The sequence below is a fragment of the Orycteropus afer genome, unplaced genomic scaffold (assembly GCF_000298275.1).
Source record: "Orycteropus afer afer isolate SDZICR_OR568_19922 unplaced genomic scaffold, OryAfe1.0 scaffold00247, whole genome shotgun sequence".
Lineage (NCBI taxonomy): Eukaryota > Metazoa > Chordata > Mammalia > Tubulidentata > Orycteropodidae > Orycteropus > Orycteropus afer.
In genome coordinates this window covers 1,630,237-1,638,669 of record NW_006921834.1, presented here as the reverse complement: position 1 = coordinate 1,638,669, position 8,433 = coordinate 1,630,237, and positions in this window count along the sequence as shown.

Here is an 8,433-nt window from a genome sequence, read left to right as displayed (position 1 = left end):
CTGACTCGACGGCACATAACAACAACAACAGACTTGCCTCAGAAGAAAGGTCTGACAATCTATAGCCATTGAAAACTCTATGGAGCACAGTTCTACTCAGAAACACATGGAATCACCATGAGTTTGAATCCATTCAGGAACCTTTTTTTTTTTTAAAGCTGTTTTTTTTTTTTTTTTAAACAGAGGAACAACAAAAAAACTTGATCAATCCAGCAAAGGTTAAGAATGAAAAAACCAAAACCAAAAGGAAAATAAAAACCCCAAACCCCAAGAAAACATAACAAATAAATGGCAGGGTTAGAAAGGGACCATTTTATAAAAAATACAAAATGACAAATATAAAATGACACACAAAGATTGAAAATGAAAGGATGTGTGGTAGTTAAGGTTATGTGTCTACTTTGCTGGGCCTGGTTTTGAGTTGCTGCGCAGCTGGATGTAGTATTTCCATGATGATACTGATAATCAACTCCATGGTGGAATCTACTGTCAGCAGCTGAGTAGCTGTCTTAGGGTTGTGGTCTGCTACCTGTATATAAGGAGAAGATTTAGGAATTGTCTGTAGCTTTTGGCACACTTGAATCCTGCATGTAGCCGAGTCATTATACAGCAGCCTGACATGCTATCTGCCAGTCTTGGGACTCTAAACGGACTTGAATCGGTTACCTGCTGAGTAATACTGGGACTGTGTCTTTTTACTTGTTGACCTTGGGTTAATCAGCCTTCACAGCGAGCAGTTGACTGAGTGAAGAAAGCTTCCACCTTCAGTGAGCCTGGAGCAAGAGGCAGAGCGGAAGAAGCCCAAGGCTGAGGGGCTTTCATCCAGCCCCCAGAACCTGGCACTTTGAACCCGGACTTCCAGCCTCCAAAACTGTAAGAGAATAAACTTCTGTTTCTTCAAGCCATCCACCTGTGATATTTCTGTTAGAGCAGCATGAAGTAACTGAAACAGGATGATTAGAGAAATGTTAAGTAGATGGGATGCCAATATTAATATCTGCAAAATTAGAGTTCAAAGCCAAAATAACTAAAGGAAATATATAAGTGCTGCTTACACAGCATAGATAGAAAATATTCACCAAGAAAATAAAATTTTTATAGACTTTTATTTACCAAACTTTGGTTGAAACAAAGAAAAACTTATAAATATGAGGACTATGTGAGAAAACCACAATCTCTATAGGAGACATCAGTCTCAGGAAGTAATAATTTATGTGGACAAAATAGAATTTTGTTTATAGATGATTTGAGTAACACAATAACAAGCTTTCTTGGAATGTTACACTGAAAGAAAAGAGAATAAACATTTTTTTGAACACCCGCAGGGCTTTATGAAATTGATTGAATGCTGTACACCAAAGAAAATGTCAATCAGTTCTGAAGAGGAAATTGTATAGGCCACATTTTCCTACCACAATATAAGTTAAAAATTAAAAATGAAAGGGTAATAATAATAATAATAATAATCTCTAACCACTAGGGAAGAAACAAACAGTCTCCTGAATAATTCTGGGGTCTAAAAGAAAACTAAGTCTTGAATTATGATTGTTTAGAAATGGATGGTACACAAACTCTCTATGTTGTTACCTGCATTACAGCCAAAGTGATTCTTAGAGGATCGTTGGTTTTTAATGCTTTTATGAGAAAAGAACATGTAGCAAAAATGAATTCAAGTTTAGAACCTAGAAAATGTCCAGCCAAACAAATAGCAAAAAAGGAGTGGAGGGATTTGGTAGGTATAAAATAGAAGTTACTTAAACTTAAAAGCAAAAAAACAATCCCAACAAAAAAATTTGTGGTTCTCCCTAAGAATCCTCTTCCCAAACTGAAGTGCAGCATACTCATATCTATAGCCCGTGCATCTCAGATTGGACAGTAAAGTCTGCATGTTGATTACCTTAGTCTCTACTGTAGTGTCTACATATATCATTGTTGTTGTTTTTATATGCCATCGAGTCAGACCTCACTCATAGCGACCCCTCCTTGGGTTTCCGAGGTGATATCACTACAGAAATAGATTGTCCAACCTTTCTTCCAAGGAGTGGCTGATGGGTTTGAACCACCAGCCTTCTGGTTAGCAGTCAAGTGGCTTAGGCACTATGCCGCCAGAGCCCAGGGGTCTCCAGTTGTCTACCTACCCCTTGTCAATGTTCTTCTACTGATCTCGCAGTCACTACCCTTCCTTCAGGAAAAATTTATTCCTAGACTGTGTTCTTCCTACTTATCTGAAGGTTCTGGACAGATTCTAGGATCTTTAGGATGTAAACCTAGTAATAGCATTGCTGGATCAAATGGTATTTCTATTTCCGGCTTTTTAAGGAATTGCTGTACTGATTTCTACAGTGGTTGTAGCATTTTACAGTCCCACCAGCATTGTATGAAAGTACCAATCTCTCCACATCCTCACTAGCATGTTATTTTCTGTGTTGTTGAACTTTGCTAGTAGTGCTGGGATCAGATGATGTCTCGTTGTTTTGATTTGCATCTCGTTAATGGCCAGTGACTATGAACATTTCCTCATATGTTTGTTGGCTGCTTAAATATCTTCTTCGGTAAAGTATCTGTTCATGTCTTATGCCCATTTTTTAACTGGATTATTTGTATTTTTGATGTTAAGGTGTTGGAGTTTTCTGTAAACTTTAGAGATGAGTCCCTTGTCAGATATGTCTTTTTTTTTTTTTTTTTCACAATCTGTAGGTACTCTTTTGGAGAAGTCTTTTGATACACATAAGAATTTAATTTTCAGAAGGTCTCAATCATCTCATATATCTTCTGGTGTTTGTACATTTTGCGTTATGCTTGATAGTCTAGTTATGCTATACATTAGGGCCCCTAAGTTTTCCTCTATTTTTTCTTTGATGAACTTTATAGTTTTAGCTTTCACATTTAAGTCTTTGATCCATCTGGAGTTAGTTTTTATGTATGGTGCGAGGTATCAATTTTGTTTCATTTTTCTGCAAATGGATATCCAGTTTTGCCAGCACCATTTGTTAAAGAGACCATCTCTTGCCCATTTAATGGATTTCAGCCCTTTGTCAAAGATCAGCTGACCATGGGTCATTGGATCTATTTCTGGGTTCTCAATTCTGTTCTATTGGTCCATGTGTCTGTCATTGTACCAATACCATGCTGTTTTGACTACTGTGGCTGTATAGTAGGTTTTGAGATCTGTGGGTGTGAGACCTCCTTCTTTGTTCCTCTTTAGTAATGTTTTGCTTATCCAAGGTATCGTTCTTTTCCATATAAAATTGTTGTTGTTAGGTGCAGCCAAGACATCTCTGACTCATAGAGACCTTATGTACAACAGGACGAAACACTACCTGGTCCTGTGCCAGCCTCACGATCCCAGCTATACCTGAGCCCCTTGTTGCAGCCACTGTGTCAGTCCATCTTGTTGAGGGTCTTCCCCTTTCTCATTGATTCTCCACTTTATTAAGCATGATATCCTTCTCCAGAGAATGATCCCTTCTGATAACATGACCAAAGTAGATAGGACAAAGTCTGGCAAGTCTTGCTTCCAAGGAGCATTCCAGCTGCACTTTTTCCAGGACAGATTTGTTAGTTCTTTTAGCAGTCCATGGTACTCTCAGTATTCTTCACCAACATCGCAACTCAAAAGCATCAACTCTTCTTTGGTCTTCCTTATTCATTGTCCAGCTCTTACATGCATATGAGGTGATTGAAAATACCATGGCTTGGGTTAGGTGCACCTTAGTATTCAAGGAGACATATTTGCTCTTCAGCACTTGAAAGAGGTCCTCTGCAGGAGGTTTGCCCAATACAATATGTCATCTGATGTCTTGACTACTGCAATTAGGGATTGTTTTTTCCATGTTCTTAAAGAAAGTTGATGGAATCTGGATCTGGTTCAGGACTGCACTGAATGTATAGATTGCTTTGGGTAGTGATGACATTTTCACAATGTTCAATCTTCCTACTCATGGGCATGGTATGTTCTTCCATTTATGTAGATCTCTTGTAGTTTCTTGAAGTAGTGTTTTGTAGTTTTCTTTGTATAGGTCTTTTGTGTTCCTGGTAAGATGTACTCCCAAGTACCTTATCTTTTTGGTAGCTATTTTAAATGGTATTGATTTCCTTATTTTATTTTCAGAGACCTCTTTGCTGATGTAGAGGAATCCAGCTGATTTTTGTATACTGATCTTGTATCCTACCACTATGCTAAATCTTTCTATAAGTTCCAGTAGTTTTCTTTTTGAGTCTCTTGGGTTTTCTATGTATAAAATTCACTGCCATCAAGTCGAACCCAGCTCATAGTAACCCCTCCTTGGTTTTCCAAGGTGGTATCACTATGGGAGTAGATAGGATCATAAAACCAAAAAAACAAAAACAAACTCACTGCAATCGAGTTGTTTTCTGACTCATAGCAACCCCTCCTTGGGTTTCTGAGGTGGTATCTCTACAGAAGTAGTTTGTCTAACCTTCCTTCTGAGGAGTGACTGGTGGGTTTGACTTTCTAGCCTTCTGGTTAGTAGTCAAATGCCTTAGTCACTATGACACTGGAGCTCCCATATAGGATCATATCATCTGTAAATTTGTATAGTTTTACTTCTTCCTTACTGTTTTTGTTCTCTAGCATTGCTCTAACAGAAATACCACAAATGGGTGGCTTTTACAAACAGGGATTTATTCTCTTATGGTTTTGGAGCCTAGAAGTCTAACTTCAAAGTGCCAAACACTAGGGGTTGGATGAAAGCCCTTGGACCTTGGGCTTCAGCTCTGCCTACTGCTCCCAGCCCACTGAAGCTGGAAGCTACTCTTAACTCGGGCAGTTGCTTCCTGCTGAGGCTGACAAACCCAAGGTTGACAAAATGGCATACTCTCAAGACAACCAAACTACATGGAAGGCTACTAGTTCAAGTCCAGAGAGTCCCAAGATCAGCAGGAAACATGGCATGCTGCTGAATGGTGACTTGGCTACATGCAGCATCCAAGCGTGCCCAAAAGCTCCAAGACTTTTTTTAAGGCTTCTCCTTATATACTGAAAACAGACTACATTCCTAAGGCAGTTACTCAGCTGCTCCAGTAGATTCCACCATGGAGGTGATTAACAATCTCATCATGGGGAATAACTACATTTAGCTGCCCAGCCACTCATCTTCCTTCTGAGGAGTGGCTGGTGGGTTTGAACCACCAGCCTTCTGGTTAGCAGTCAAGTGCCTTAGGCACTATGCTACCAGAGCTCCTTCTTTTGTTACAGGTCTGTACAAATTTTCTACCTCAGTCTGTGTTAGTTTAGGTAGATAGTGTGTTTCTAGAAATCTGTCCATTTCTTTTAGGTTTTCAAATTTATTGGAGTACAGTTCTTCATGGTATCCTGACATTATCCTTTTTATTTCAGTTGGTTCTATTGTGATGTTGCCATTTCATTTCTTATTTGTGTTATTTGCACCTTCTCCTTCTTTTCCTTTGTAAGTTTGCCAGTCGTTTGTCAATTTTATTAATCTTTTCAAAGAACCAACATCTAGTCTTGTTGATTCTTTCTATTGTCTTTCTATTTTCTGTTTCACTTATTTCTGCTTGAATCTTTTTTGTTTCTTTTCTTCTGGTGACTAGGCTTTTTTTGGTTTGTTTTTCTACTGTTCTTTTTCTAATTGTTGGGGACGTTGAGTTAAGGTGTTGATTTCAACTCTTTCTTCTTTTTTTATGTGTGCATTTATTGCTATGAATTGCCCTCTGATCAGCAGTTTTGCTGTGTCCCAAGGATTTTGGTATGTTGTGTTTTCATTCTCATTTAATTCAGGGAAAATTTTAATTTCCTTTTTTAAAAATTTCTTCTATTACCCTGTAGTTTCTGAGGAGGGTGTTATTCAGTTTCAATGTGTTTGCTCTTTTTCCATTGATATTCTTATTTTTATTTTCTAACTTTATAGCATTGTGATGTGAGAAGAAGCTTTGTAGTATTTCAATGCTTATAAATTTGTCAAGGCTTGCTTTGTGGCCTAACATATGGTTTATGCTGGAGAATGTTCCATGTGCACTGGAAAAGAATATATATATTGTGTTGTTGTTTGGTGAAGTGCTCTGTAGATATCTATAAGGTCAAGTTGGTTGATTGTATTGTTTAGTTCTTGTGCATTTTTATTGAGTTTCTTTCCAGTTGTTCTATTTTTCATCAAAAGTGGTGTATTAATGGTGTAGTGCCTAAGGCATTTGACTGCTAACCAGAAGGCTGGCAGTTCAAACCCACCAGCCACTCCTTGGAAGGAAGATATCACTTCTGTAGTGATATTGCCTTGGAAACCTAAGGAAGGGTTGCTATGAGTCAGATCCGACTTGATGGCAGTGTTTGGTTTGGTTTTGGCTTACTATTATTGTGGAGTCATTTATTTGTCTTTTTAATTCTGTTAAAGTCTGATTTATGTATTTTGGGGCTCTTTCACTGGGTGTGTAGACATTTATTATGGTTATGTCCCCCTGTTCAATTTATCTTTTAATTATCATATAATGTCCTTTCTTGTCTCTTATGGTGGTCTTTGTCTTAAAATCTATTTTATCAGTATTTAACTTTGCCATTCTTGCTATGTTTTGATTGCTATTTGCTTGATATATCTTTTCCCAATCTTTGATTTTTAGTCTATTTTTTTCTTTGTGTCTAAGGTGTGTCTCTTGTAGACAACATATTGATGAGTCGTGTTTTCTTGTCCAGTCTGCAACTCTCCGTCTCCTGAGTGATGCATTTAATCCATGTACATTCAGTTTAATTATTGACAAGTATGATTTAGTGCTGTCATTTTGTTAGGTGTTTTTTCATGGTGTTGCTGATTTCTTTGTTCCATATAATTTTCTGTGCTGAGCTCATTTTGTTTATGAATTGTGTTATAATTTTCTTCTTTGCTACTGTTTTAGTATTTGCTAAGTATTTGTTCCTCTCTCTCTCTCTCTCTTTTATTTTGACATGAAGGTTTATTATTTTTCTTTGAGGTTACCCTATGAATTATAACTTTCTTCCCAAGTTTAGAGCAGACTGTTCTATCTCAAATTGCCTTGACTTCCTCGCCATTTGGAAGTTTTATACCTAAACTATTTATTCCCTCTTTTTGGTTTGTCATTGTCCTTATTTACCAATTGATAATTCGGGCTCCCTGTTTACAGTCTTGTAAGCTTATTTTATTTTGGTTACTTCTATAACTAGGTTGGTTTCTGGGTTATGCCATCATGTTTGTTGATCATTGGTTATTGTCTGCTGTTGTTGGTTCTCTGTCCGAAGGACTCTCGTTAGCATCTCTTGTAAGGTTGGTCTGGTTTTAACAAATGCTCTTAATTTTTATTAATCTGGAAATGTCTTAATCTCACCATCATATTTGAGGGAAAATTTTGCTGGATACATAATTCTTGGTTGACAATTTTTTTCTTTCAGGGTTTTATATATATCATCCCATTTCCATCTCACTTGAATGGTTTCTGCCAAGAGATAAAAACTTAGTCTTATTGGTTACCTTTTGTAGGTAACTTTTTGTTTTTCTTGTGTTGCATTCAAGATTCCTTCCTTGTTTTTGGTTTTGGTGAGTTTGATTATATATCTTGGTGATTTTCTTTTGTGGTCTATCCTGTTTGGAGTATGTTGAACTTCTTAAATGGGTATCTTCTTGTCTTTCATCATATTAGGAAATTCTCTTCCAATAAATCTTTGACAATTTCCTATTTGGTTTTATTTGTCTCTTCCTGTTCTGGAGTTCTAATTACTCATGGGTTATTTCTGTTGATGGTATCACAGATGAATCTTAGACTTTCTTCACTTTGTTTTGATCTTTTTTTCTGATTTATCCGTTAGCAAAGTAATATTGAGGTATTGGTCTTCAATCTCATTAATTTTGTCTTCCATCAATTCCATTCTACTCCTTTGTCCCTTCAATGTGTTATCTATTTCTGAAGTCTTGGTATTAATCTTCTGGATTCTATTTTTTTTTCATTCATTTTGTCAGTTTGTTCTTGCATTATTTTCCTAAATTGTTCTAGAGTTTTGTCTGTGTTTTCCTTGATCTATTTCTCAATCCATTGGAGGTACATAGTATAATTCTTTTGAATTCCTTATTAGGGAATTCCAATGATGCTTCTTCCTCAGGGAAGTTTTCTGGTTCTGTATCTTTGTCCTTTGTTTCTACTACTTTATCTTGCTTTTTTGTGTGGATTGGGGTGGTCACTTGTCTTGAAGACATGGTGATGTCATAGTATTTATATTTAATTAGTGATTGTATATTGGTATTGGGAGCTATGGTGGCATAGTGCCTAAGGCATTTGACTGCTAACCAGAAGGCTGGCAGTTCAAACCTGTCAGCCACTTCTTAGAAGGAAGACTGAACAATCTACTTCCATAGAGATTCCACCTTGGAAACCCAAGGAGGGTCACTATGAGTTGGATTTGACTTGACAGTAGTGAGTTTGAGTTTTATGTTGGTGTGATTCATCCATTCC